At 30.4% G+C, this 14,613-nt stretch overlaps 1 long non-coding RNA gene across 1 annotated transcript; it reads right to left on the bottom strand.

The window, feature by feature from the left end:
- Positions 1-4,691: 4,691 nt before the first annotated feature.
- Positions 4,692-5,215, bottom strand: LOC110718158. The gene is made up of 3 exons (XR_002510842.1): positions 5,056-5,215; positions 4,886-4,957; positions 4,692-4,734 (listed from the first exon to the last, which is right to left on the bottom strand). It is a non-coding gene; the product is annotated as an uncharacterized LOC110718158 (long non-coding RNA).
- Positions 5,216-14,613: the final 9,398 nt, after the last annotated feature.

The raw sequence follows: 14,613 nt of genomic DNA on the forward strand, positions 1-14,613 counted from the left end.
ATGCTGGTGTGAATTTTCCTGAATATTATTATCATTTGTGGAGACCTGGGAAAGATATGATCAAGCACAAGGTTGTTTTTAATAAAGAAACACATGCAATATGTTGTACATGCATGTTTTTTAGTGAAATGGGTTTGCTTTGTTGTCATGCTCTTCGAATTTATCATATGAATTGTGTTCATAAGATTCCAGATGACTATATATGTAAGAGGTGGACTAAGGCTGCTATGTGTAGTCATGGCCTTGATGAACCTACAATGAAAACCAATGTAGTATCTACAAGTGTTTGGAGGACACAAACACTAAGGAAATTTGTTAAGTTGGTAACAAGTTGTCAACACTCTTTGAATGCTAGAGAAGAGGTTGAATGTTATTTCAATCTTTTAAAAGAAAAGATTGAGAGTGTTACTGGTACTATTGATTTTAATGAACCGGTTGAAGGTATTGAAATTGTTGATCATGAAGTTAAGAATCCGGCAAAATCAAGACCTATTGGAGAGAGGAATTATAGGCCTAAGAGTAATTTAGAGAAGGCTTATAACAAAGCCAGGGGTCAGTGGTTGAAGAAAAAGTCAGTATACACTCCTTATAAAAGATCTAAAGGTCAAGCAGTAGTTCAGGTAATAATGCACATTTATGTTTTTGTTATTGATCATTTATGTTCAAGAATTGAACATTTTTGTTTTGCCTTAGGAATTGGACGAGAATGGGTGTCCTATATCTTATGCTAATTCTTTGGCTGATCCTAATGAGTTAATTGTGATTGAAGATCCAAGTGCTCAGGTAAAAACTTATTTTCTTTTTTTTTTATCTGTTTTTATCAAATTCTTTAGAATATTAAACATTTTTACTTTTAATTTTTTTTTCAAGGTTTGTAATAAAAAGACTGCCATTGTAGAAGATATCCCTTTAGATGATAGTGTTTCAAATGACTTTGAACAGGTATTATGTAAATGATTATGTATGTAATTGTAGTTGTTCATTTTAGTAGTTTAAGTTGTGATTATAATGTTTTTATAATTTTCATTTTATTATAGGAATATGGATATAGCTCTATGCAATCAAACGTTACTGTTGATCCAGACATATCTGCTATTGTTAAGGTGAAATATTAATCATCTACCTTTTAATTTTGTATAAGGTCATTATGAATTTTGAATTTGATCATTAATTATTTTAATTTTGATCATTAGGGTAAAACAGCTGCAATTGCTCATGATGTTGATAATTTTCCAACAAGTTCTCAATTGCCACCAAAGAAACCAAGAAATGTACAATTTCCCACAGTTGTGCATGCTCAAATCAATGCTCAATCTCCTTCTAAAGTTTCTAGCATTGTTCAAAATCCTCCAAAAGCTCCAAGAAATGTTCAAGTTCATTCTAGTGTTCCGAAGAAAGTTCAAGCTCCTTCTAATGTTCCAAGAAGTCCTCAAGGCTGTTTTCGGAATGTTCAAGTTGATTCTAGTATTTCAAGAAATGTGCATGATGTTCCTAATGTTCCAAGAAGTACTCAAGGAAATTCAAGGAATGTGCAAGTTTCTCCTAGTGTTTCAAGGAATGTTCTACTTTCTCCTAGTGTTTCAATGAATGTTCAAGGATCTCCTACTGTTTCAAGAAGTACTCAAGGAGGTTCTCCACAGATTTCAACCAAATATGATAGGTTATTAGCGTTTTTTGATACTAGTGTGGCTAAGAGATTGGCTACAAATGGTAAATAAGAGAGTAAATCAATATGCAATTATGTTTTGGTGTTTAACTATCAACATTTTTAGTTGTCTCAACTTTATAGAGATTCAAGTGCTTTAAGTTTTTTATATTTTAATTTATTAAGTAATTTGAGTCTTTTTTTTTCAAACTATTCTTAAATGTTCTATAAATGATTATTTTTGATTTTGGAAGTGATCATATACTATTTTAAATAGTAAGAACCATTATTAAATTGGAATAATTATATTAGATGATTTAAAACTGACAATTATAATGTAACACTTTACTATTTGTAAATATTAAAAAAGATAATAAATTTTGTTTTTACTTGAACAACAACAAAAACTTATGTCCATACAAATACTGAAAGCAAGTATGATCATATATATGTCTATATATGAACATATTGTATTAAGCTTGTGCAAATCTTCTTGCTGCTCTTCTATTGTTCTGTGACTGCCTGTTTCCTTCATTCAGCATTAGTTCAGCAGTGTATTGTACTCTGAGCTTTCTGATTTGGTTCACCTGTTCCAAGAAAATAATTTATTATAAACATGAACATTAATGGGATATAAATGATCATTATGTATTATAAAGTGATCATGAAGTATATTTTTTTGTTTTGTTGAAATTTACTTACATTGTTTGGTTTTAGGTCACAAACCCATTCTTCATTGGGATCAGCAGTGAAAGTTTCCATATGTTTCATAATGTAAACTCCACAGTTGGTGTAATCTTCGTTGCTCCTCCACTTCATTTTTTGCAAAACCACCTTATATTTCTCAATAGAATCTGCATCTTCATACCCCAACCCTTTCAAATATTCTGCATATCCTTTTAACTGAAACATATACAGAAAAAAAAATTCGAAGGATCATATTAATATTGATCATTTTAATTTTCAATATTGATCATTTTGTATAAACAAATTGATCATTTATATATCTATTAAACAATATACTTACCACCAATTGGGGTTGGTTTTCATACTTTGTTGCAATTGTTTGATGTTTTGGCAGTTTCCTGTTGTCAATTATATGCATTGTCTCATTGATATAATCAATGCATAGAAGATAGAAATTTGCATATATGGCCACTGGAAAAAAAATCTGTACATAGTACACAATATTATTATATATACACATTAATGTAAATGAACATATTATAATTCCATATTGTTCATTAATACCTGTTGATATCCAACTGCACTCTTGATTTTGTATAACCTCAATTCATTTGTTATTCTTTCTTTGAAGTATGCAATTCTAAGCTCCATTGATGATCCTTCAGGACACACCGTATTTGCATACATAATTTGCTGCAAATAATGCACAAGGATCATTTTAATATTCATAATGATCATCTAGTATAAGTGAATTGATCATTTTAGTACACCAATGTATACATGTGTAATTTCAATAAAGACTTACATGTGGAAATGTTGAAAAGTATAACTTGTTCTTTGACCTTTTTTGATTCAGAAGTACTGCCTATGAATCGATCACATTGTTAACTACTAATGTATCCCCTTCAAGAGTTTTCATCTCTTCCCTATTGATCGAATTCACTCCATCATAGTATAGTAGCTCACTGCAAAATATCAATTTTTTAAATATTATGAGTTTACAACAAACATAATGTTAAAGTTTTAATGAAGTAAGTGATGTATACCTTTGATCTTTTCCACTATAAGCATAGTCTGTTACAAGTTTGTTCATTGTGTCTTCATCTTTGAACAAATCCTTGTACTTGACCATGTATGGAGATCGGAAAGCAAGAGGAACATTTGGGATTTCCCTTTGTGGCCTAGTTAATGTGACCATATATTAATACAAATATGAATTTTTTTAATAATGAACAAATAATTTATATAAAGAACAAATAGTAATACCTTATATCTTTTTCCTTTGCAATCTCAGTTTTTGCCTTCTCAGCTTCTCTTGATTTTTTTCTTTCCAAAGTCTTCTCTCTGTCACTGAATAAATATTGAATTATGAATGATCATTTAGTATATTGATAATGAACATTATAAATCTATACACATGTAAACACTATTTACCTTTGTCCTGTTGTGTTTTTGGAAATTTGAATCTTCTCTGTTTCAATTTCTTTTGAATCCTTTTTTGTCTCACTGAATATAAATATAGTATAAATGATTATTCAGTTTAATGTAAAAGAACATGTATATGTGGAATAATCATTTACCTTTCCTTCACATTTGAAGCATATATCTGTTTCTTCTTGTCTTCTCTGAAATATTAATCATGGTTAGTAATGAAGAGTAATTAATATAAAAAAACATTATTCTCCTTTTTTGAACAATAAACACTTAAAATATTACTAAAACATTTAAATTAAAATACATAATTTACATATCTTAAATTGTGCATTCCTACCCTAAAGCAAAATATTCCCTTCTGATTTTATAATACATATCCATTACTAACTTCATAAACAAAAACTGTCCAAAATAATTACACTTTATAACCAAATTTATTCTACATGTCCATTCAAAATTATATATTTTCTAACAAGATAGGTCTTCCATGTTTACCCCATGATTCCTCCTTTCTTGTTTGATTTATCAAGGATATCTTCCATACTTGAACATGCTGGAGATTTGAAGATTGTAGAAATATCTCCAGCAGCTTCCCTATTTTCAGTTGGTGTCTTGGGATCACCAACTTTTGAATCAGATGCTGCAAACAAAATACATGAAAAAAATTTAATATAACTAGAAATGAACATTATACTTAATAATTTGATCATTTATTTGTAATATGTGAACATTGTACCACTCTTTGAATTTCCTTCAACATTTTCTTCTAATGCTTCAGATTTTGAACCTTCACCTTTGTTTAATGCTTTTTGTATTAATTTGCATTCACACATATATAAACTTAGTATCATTAAAGAAGAATATCTTACAATCACAAATATTCATTTAATACTATATAAGTGAACTTTTTACCTTTTTTGAATTTCCTCCATCTTGTGGTTCTTCAGAATTTGAACCTCCAACTCTTTCTGTTGATTTAAAATATATGAAATTGTTAATGTAAATGAACATTTGTTATTCTGAATATATACTTTTTTGAATATTTAGACTAAACAAACTTATTATTTTATAAATGAACATTATACTTTTCATAATTGTACATAGATATTAAAGGTTTACCCTCTTCTGGCTTAGAAGAAACATTTGCATCAGTTGTTGTTGAAGTTGTGGCTGCAACATTAATCTGTGCTTCTGTGTTCAAATAAATTAAATTTTAATTCTTTAATTATATTATACTCTTTAAGTAAGGATATTCAAATTAATGACAGTTTTTAATTAAGCATATTTACCAGTTGTTGGAGTTGGGGGAGTTAAGTTGCAACCCAAACTGAATGCCTTCCTTATATCATATTCCTTCTCATTTCCTATTTTCTTTTTTTCTGCTTCACTTGCCTCCATCAGTTCCTTCTCAATTTGAGCTATGGCATTCAAAAAATCCTCTGATCCAAATATTTCTTCATCTTGGCTGAGAATTGATGGTTCTCTTGCCATCTTTCCCAACACTTCATCTACCTTCTTGACCAACTGATTCCCAGGGAAGAGCTCTTTTGCCTTAACCAATTTGGTAGAAAGTCTTGCCAAAGATGCACCAACTTCTTGTACCATTGATGCAAATTCATTCATAAAGACCTGTCATTTATAGAACATATAAGAAAAATCATATAATACATTATGTGTTTTGATATTGAACATTTCATAATTTATAAATGATCATTTTGTACCTTAGGATTGTCTGCAGGCTTTTCTTCTATTCTTGGAAGGACTTTTCCATATCCATAGTTCAAATCATTTTCTGTTTTTATCTTTTCAAGTGACATATCCCTTTTCCAACAAGAAATTATTGGAATTGTTCTTGGTTGTTTTTTGTTCAATCTTTGAACTCTGTCAAAGTAGAACAGCTGCACCAAAACCCATTACTATAAATGAACATATAATATAATACAAATGAACAATTAATATAAAAGATTAAAATTTTAGACGAAATCGATATTTAACATTTTGTTAATGAACATTCATTGTTACTAAAATGAACATTTTATAATTTACTATTGTGTGTTGTAAACTTACCATCAAAAATTGCAGTGGTCCATTGTAGAATCCTTTTCCTCCACTCTTTCTCCATGTCACATGGCAACTGATGAGAGAGTCAAACACGTACTGAACCAATTCAAGTTTTTTATTTTTTCTTTGTCCATCATAGAAAACAGAAACTTGAAATGGCATTGGTTGTTTGAAATACACTTCATCAAACAATTCGCTGCAACTACCAAAAAGTTGGTGAGAAATCTTCTTCTGCTGGCCTTTGGTTTTTGAATTTATCACTTGTATATTGAGCAATAATTTGGTTTACAGATGGTGTTTTGCCTTGCCATTTTGACCTCCAATTTTTTATAAATACACCAAAATCTTCACTTGCTCTGTCTGATTTGGCTTCAACAATGGGAATGTCTCCCATTGGCAAACCATATACAATTCTCACATCCTCCACCTCAATTTCAATTTTCTCACCTTTAGGCAGCTCAAAACTACAACTACTGACTTCAAAGCTATCTAAAACCCAATGGCTGAATTGTTTGTCAAGCTGAGGAAGTTCTATATCCAACAACGGCCCCAGTCCTATTTCATGCACTAATTTCTTCTGTGTATCACTCATTTTCTTAACCCAATGCATGAATTTGACATGGCCTCCTCTTGTCGAACTTCCAACTTCCTCTTCATTCTTTTCTTCCTCCTTTTCTTTTTTTTTAGCCACTGAAAATTCAGTTTTCCTCTTCACAATCTTTTTTATTGGTTCCCTCTCATACAGAACCATTCTTTTTTCTTCAGCTTTTGGTTTTTTCAATGTTGTTTTCTTTTCTTGAACTACTTCCACCTCCTCACTTTCTTCATCTTCTTCTTTTTCAGCATCAAAAGCTGGATCCTCACTGTCTGATCCACTATCAGTATTACTTTTATCATCTTCTTCATTTTCCTCCTCTGATTGTTCTTCAATGATTTTTGTTTTCTTCAAAGGGCCTTTAGCTGATGCAGAAGGCCTCTTCTGGCCACCTAAACATTTGATCAATTATAATATGTAAAATGAACATATATATATGAAAGTGTAAATTGCTAGTTTGTATTTGAACATTTAACTTTATTAATATGTACATTACCTTTTTGTTCTACTTTTTTAAGAATTTTCTTTTCTACAGGAGCAGAACTTGTTGCAGGGACTTCTTCTTGTTCTTCATCCTCTGATGGTTCATCATAAGGCACTTGATCTATGACTTTTCTTTTTTTTGCAGGACCTTTGGCAGATGCAGCAGGTCTTTTCTGACCACCTAATTATTTGATCAATTACATTAAGTAAAATAAACATTTTAAAAGTGTAAGATTGTAATTGAACATTTATTGTTTTAGATATGTTCTTTTACCTTTTTGGCCTGCTTTCCCAATAACTGCAGCCCTTGTACGCCCTGTTTTCTCAGCAGGTTTCTCTGCAACTGCAGTTGCAGCCCTTGGACGCCCAGGTTTTTTGGGTGTTGTTGCTGCTGGTAGGTTTTCAGCAATTGCTGCAGCAGCTGTTGCTATAGCTGATATGCCAGGCAACTTAACATCTGCAAATAAACATTGTTATATAAATATTAATATAGTTGTAATATTTTATTTAATATGATCATTGTTATATTAGAAATTGTACATTTTATTTACCTTGTGATTTACTTCTTGTTCTTCTTGCTGGTGATTGTTCATATTCCCGTTTTTTCTGATTTTCTTCCAATTCTTTTTTCTTTTGATTTTTCCTTGCAACCATTTTCCTTCTTGGTTGCTTTGAATTTTGTGAAGATTCTTCACTCTTTTGAGACAAATTTAACTCTTCAATAGGTTTTATACCTCTCAATATTCTTGTCAACTCCTCATCCCTTTGCAATTCTTCTTGTCTTTCCAATTCTTCTTCTGTTTCATCCTCAATCTCAATTTCTTCACCACCTATACATTTAGATCATTTACAAATTGGTAAATGAACATTTTCAGTATAAGTGTTATTGATTAAAAAAATTTAATATTTAATTTAACAATTATGTACATTACCTAATAGGATTTTTTTAATTTCAGCAGGGGCCTTCTGTTGTGCATTTGCAGAACTTGCTGCATGGGATTTTTCTGCAGCAGAGGACTTTTCAGTAGTTGTAGCTGGGGCCATTTCAGCAGCAGTGGCTTTTCCAGCAGTATCAACAGTTGTAGCAGGGGCCTTTTTAGCAGCAATGACCTTGCTAACAGGAGCAGTTTTCCAGTTTTTTGTCAGTTTTTTTAGTATTCCTTGAGTTGACACTTTTAATTTTTTCCTGGCAACAGATAATTTATGATCAATAATATTGTAAATGTGGAATAGAAACATTTAATAAGTTATATATGTTCATACTTTTGCATTATGTATGAATGTGTTTCTTCAACTGCTGCTGGAGGCTCATCCTCTTTTGGAGGCTCATCCTCTGCTATAGCCTTCACTTGTTGTGTAGGCTGATCCTTTGCTGTAGCCTCTTTTGGAGGCTCATCTTCAGTTGATTGATTTCTGAAAATTAAAAATTGAAAATGATTAAAAATGTTTATCAACTAATATGAAAATGAACATTAGTTGATTTCTGAAAATACCCTGCTGCATCCTTTTTTGGTTATAGTTGTTCAACCTCTCTTGTGTCTTTCTTAGGTGATTGATTTCTGAAAATCAATTAATTTCAAATAATTAAAAATGTTTATTAAGTAATATGAAAATGAACATTATGGGAATCAAATACCCTGTATTCACTAATTCTGATCCAGCCTTTTCTTGTTGTAGGTGATCAGTTTTTGCTTCCTCTTCAGTTGTTTTTTTTCTGAGAATGCAAATCATTAGATTATGTATGACAACTAAGAAATAAATGAACATTAAACACATTGAGGTAGAATATACCCTTGATTTGTTGATGCATCATCTATTTTTGAAGTTTCCTTCTCTTGTTCACTGAAATTTTTCGAATGTTAATACATAAAAGTATGATTATGTAACTGTATAAAAATTAATTATTGAATTTTTATTAAGTATTTATACCTTATTGATTGATTTTTCTCTGGCCTTGATCTTGACATTATAAATTTCACTTTCAACTTTTTTGGTTCACTAAAATTTTACAAATTATTTCAATTATGAGATTAAGTATTGAAGTAAATGATTGTACATTAAATATTACATATATGAATATTTGTAAGTATATCAACTTACTTGGGATGTAGGTTGTCTCCTAATAAATAGGGTTCCCACTTTTTTATAACTTCATTTCTATCCAATTTGTTGTCTATTTCAGAACATTCTTTTCTCTCATGAATTATAGGATAAGGATTGAACATTCCATTGTCAAATTGCATCAAGTGTATCACTTTAAATGGTACATCACTACAATGTAAATTAATATTGTAAATCATAAAAATTGACATGATGTTTCTATGTTAGACAAATGTACAGAATAGTTCATATAAATGATCAATATAGTTGTAGCAATGAACATTTGTATACACATATATGGATACATATAACATAATATGAATTTTGACAATATAGTGTTTTGTAAATGTTCATTTTACTACACAGATGAATAAATTATATGTTTTTTATTTGTACAAAATGGAATTTAGACATGAACAATTAATATGTCAGTAAATGTATACACATAAATTTAGAAATGAACAATTTAGAAACAAACATAAATTGCATGTTGTATACATAATATACAAATTTGAACATATGTATACATATATATGCACACATATATGCACACAATCCAATTTGAACATATACTGTTTTGTATTTGTTCATTATATTTCACAATACTATACTTTTTTTTTTTTTTGGTTGATCATTTAATCAAAATTACGCATACATTCCAATATTAACAGTAACTTGTTTAAATTTTTATTATCGTCTCAGAAATAGAGAAAAATTATGTTTATTTGAAATTAAACAGTAACTTGTTTAAATATGAGCAAATTTAAATAAATTTATGCTTATAATTCCAAAAAAAATAGTAATACTTACTTTGATTGTTCTGGAACTCCAGTATTTTCAATTTTTTTCCTGAAGCATCATCAAAAAGAAAAAATACCAAAAAATTAGGGTTTTGTTTCGCAATTTTCAATTAATTTTACACTAAACATGTAAAACATACTTACTCATTAGATTTTTGATTTGTTGTTGTTGAAATTTGTCGAGATTGTGCAATTTCGTCTCTTATGTCGGACATTTTAGACAATTTTACTTGCTAATTGCATGTACGAAAATGGAGTAGAGAGAGAAAATGGAGGTTGAGTGAGAAATTGGAGAAAGAGGATGAGAAAGAAAAATGTGATTATTTGAAAAGTTTTTTTTTTTTTTAATTATATATATATATGGGTGGGGTAGTGGGAAGTTACTGGCAGTTTTAGAAGGAAGTTACTGGAATGTGTGATACGCATCGTTTAGGGGGGGGTGTAGGGATAAATGGCTAAACTAGAGTCTAGCCATAAACAACTATTAAATTTCCCTAAACAAGCCCAATCCACTTGTTAATTATGCCTAAGATATACTAACATGTAATTAAAACCGGTTAATAACAGACTAAAACACATCAAATACAAAGCTTATATCAAACGGTTTTTCTACGGTAAATTCTTAATAAAACTGATATCCAAATTTTATAAGTTTCATATGAAACTTATATTGATGGAGATCCCTTTCATTAAGCTTTTTAATAATATATAATAAGCCAAATTCCAATTTTATTCCAATTATTATTTTTAATACCTTTAAGGGCCTTATTTATAGATGTAGGAACTAAGGTTTAAGTTTCATATGACGTGTCTTGGTCTGTTTTAATCGGGAATAAATATGTGTTGGTGTAGGCATCAGACGAAGCGCGCCTACTTAAGCATGTGGTGAAATATGCTTGGCAATCATAGGAAGTGGGATTTACATTATACGATAAGGGACAAGAAAGTAGGGAGCCGCCAACAATTTTAAAAGAAACTCGTAAACCGTTCACGGATCATTAAAGGCAACCACGAAAGGGACCAAACGAAAGGCAACAATGATTTGATCCGTGAAGGTTACACCCCATTCGTAATCCATAGGTTACTAACTCCATATGGTACGAATGAAGAAACGGGAATGGTCGTACGAAGTGAGTCATGGAACTCAACTTCGCCCGTATTGGCCTCTACTCAATTCTTATAGTGAAAGTATTCTTTGCGATTCGGAAGGCATACAAACAAAGATTCAATTTGCTCTAAACTAATGTTACTAAGTTGGTTGGATATTAATGCACATAAAATTCTACGTATCGTGATCACTTATGAAAAGTCCACATGTCTAAAATGGAACCTATTCCGGTTGTTTAAATTATCGTATTAGGCGTGATTTTCAATTACATATTCTTGATTAAACATGCAAAAGGGTGATCAATAATAAATCAAATAGTATAGCAAAAATATTGGAAGCAACATCATAAAATTATTAGTTAAAGCATAATAACGACCCTAAACATGATACTAGCAAAATAAATAAAATAAATAATTAAGTGAATTAATTATTTACATTACATGCTTTCCTTTAAATTGCTACATCATGAATAAATTATTAGTAAATTCAAGGAATAATAAGAAATAACCTTGAAATTAAATTAAATGAAAACGAAAATAATAAAAATAAAGATGATTTGGTCCAAACCCTCAAACAATGCTACCTTTCACACCTAGGTTAAAGTGTAGAACTTCGAGTGTTGTATGACTCCTTGGAGTGCTTAAGGGAAGTACAGTAGCGTTATGATGACTGTGCTTAGTGCGTGGTATTAGGCAGGAAAGAGAGGAATAAATTACGTCTGTTGTTGTCTAAAACTCGAAGAATGAGCCCCACATTTATAGGCTGAAATGAGGAGGATGTCTAGAATAGAAAAAATCAGTGTCGATTCAAAAGCATTTGTACCGCGCCACGACAATGAGTTTTGTGGCACGTTACACGGTATCATGTTACGATACATATACCGTTACGCGGTACGTATTTTTAAATTATGGCTGAAAAATAATTTTAACAAAAGAGAAATGATTGCAATATTTGTACCGTATCACGGTATGTATACCATGGCGCGACACATTTTGCAGATTATGCGCGTTCTAAAACTTCCATAACTTTTGATCCGTAACTTGGAATAAAGTATATAGTATATCATTGGAAAGATATTTAAGTCTAATTTCCAACCCAATTATAAGTAGGGTAAAATCTTTTGTAGATTTTTAGATACGTCTTCTTCAAAGGAAGGGTGTCTGTTTTAGGCTGAGTTTTAGTGTTTTGTTCAAATCTACTTCGTTTTAAATCGGAGTTGGCTTATGATATATCGTTGGAAAGCTTATTTCATGGCCCTATTCGACCAACTAATATTTGAAGTAAATTTATGTGGCCAAAAATTTAATATTGCTCGATTTTGGGTTGTGGTCACGAAAAGAGAAGAATGGGTTATAGTTTGTGGATTTAGGCTCGGATTTGAGTTGGTTTATGGAAATGTGTTGGGCTACGGCTATGATTTTAAGAACTCTGTATATTCGATACGCAAACTAACCAATAATGGTGATAAAAGGTTGTTCATCATTGAGTTTGGATTTTGGGGAGACATTTTTAGGTGTCTATAGTTGGCATATTTTTGTCCTAATTAATAAGATGACTTGGATTGTATAAGGACAATTAATTTATTTGGACGTACTTGAAGGATTTCATATCACCTTTTATCTCGCATTCCGATGTCCATAAAAGATAAGCATTGATCTACCATGAGAAGTTGATTTGTCTCAACATATAGAGATGATGCCAAAAGATGATTTCCTTAAATTGAATAATATAAAGAAATTTTGAAAAAGCTAACATACCAAACCATTTTATTCATCTCAAGATAGATATAGGATTGTGAGTCAACATAAGCCTATTTTAAAATTTCCTATTCAAAGTAATTATATTTAAAATTTCCAAATAAGATCGTATAGGATTTTGAAGGAATTCATATCGGATTGGACTAACTTTTCTAAACCGGATTTTTAATGGACTAAATTAAATTTGTCTCAAATCCAAATTGCATGCTAAATAAACACCTTAATTTAGTCTCTACATATACTACGTACATATTTGAAAAATTAAAAAATACAATTTTAATTTAGCTCCTTAATCCTTCTTTATTTTAATAGATGAAAAGAAATTAAATATCACATATTTTAAACACGATAATAATTATAGATGAAAAGATTAAATATATTAAAAAATCCAATTTTAGGTAATATATTATATAATTTGGGATTAATAATCTCACTAAACTTATGCTTAAGTACTATCCATGGGACAACAATAATAAAGAACAAAGAACAAAAAAAAAAATAACAGAAAACTATTTATGTATATGGACTTGAACTAAACTTGACAAAGCATCATTTCAAAGTTTTTCTAACTAAGGTAAACCAGCCCACTTTTGTCACGATAGGATACGATTGATACTAGCACAAACTCTACTTGGACCATCAATTATTAGCTTATAGAAGATTCACAAATTAAATAGGAATATTATTATTATTATCACCCTCCTTCTTAGTAACTCTAATTCGATATTAGATAGTTCTTATCTTATCCTCAATTACCCATAGCCACAAGTCCCCTAAGTCGTTAGGGTTAGCTTGTTCAAGAGATAATTTTCGACTCAAGATGTCCTTTACCTTATTTGCGATTAGTTTTTCACGATTCTTTCTTTAATTTGGAGCTTTAACAACCTTTCCTCCTCCTTGATCACACTATCAATCAAAAAGGTGTATTGGTTAAACCCTCTTTTAGATGGATAAGGCTCCAACTTACTATTATAGTCAGAGATAATCATTTTTGCTTCTACCTCGAAAGAAGGCCACACTACCGATGACGTGCTTGCTCATCTTGCCCGTAGATGATAGCACAAGCACCGACTCCATATAAGACACTTAATTTCCTAGTCTTTCTAACTAGGCTTTGCACTCTTTTTTGGTATGTCACTCTCCTAGAAGATTCATTTTCTATGTATGTTATTTTCACTTTTTTCCTAACCATTTTGAGAATGACGGGAAGAGCTAGGGATCAGAGATAGATGGGTGAAATTAATAGGATGGAAGAAGAGATTTAAGTGAAAGGAAGGTATTTATAAGAATGATTATGCAATATTTTTTTTATTTTAACAAAATATTTGTCCAATATTATATGATCATTAGTGATCTATTTTGATTATGTATCTTAAGTGATATATGACATAATTATGTAACTACAATGAGATTATATTGTAATGACACAAAATGCTTATCTAGCGATTAGATGATTTTGGATAAGTTATATGCTTACGAAATTCGATCTATAATATTTGGTAATTTAAGGTAAATTATTGGAAAAAAAAATAAATTAAGAAATAAACTATTAATTGTACGTACGTTTTTATTTTCAATTTTATTCTAATTTTTTTTGCAAGAAGTGATACATAAAGTAGATTAGGGACGTCTTTTCACAAGACCGTACCTTAATATTTTTAAAAGTAAAATTGCAACAATTACTATTTTGGAAGTTTAACAAATATTACAACATTTTCGTATATGCACATGTTTTCTCTCTTTCTCTCTCCCCATCACACGGTCCCTATCTTTATTCTTCTCTATCTAACTCTTCTTCTTAAAATATGTGTCTCATCTCCATATTGCCATATTTAAAGAACGGAGGATGTATATATTTTCATTTTTATTTTCTTAAAGAACCACAGTTGTATCACAAATTCTTATATGTGGTTGGCCACACTGTGTAGCCATCCATTATGAGG

The sequence above is a fragment of the Chenopodium quinoa genome, unplaced genomic scaffold, assembly GCF_001683475.1.
Source record: "Chenopodium quinoa cultivar QQ74 unplaced genomic scaffold, ASM168347v1, whole genome shotgun sequence".
NCBI lineage: Eukaryota > Viridiplantae > Streptophyta > Magnoliopsida > Caryophyllales > Amaranthaceae > Chenopodium > Chenopodium quinoa.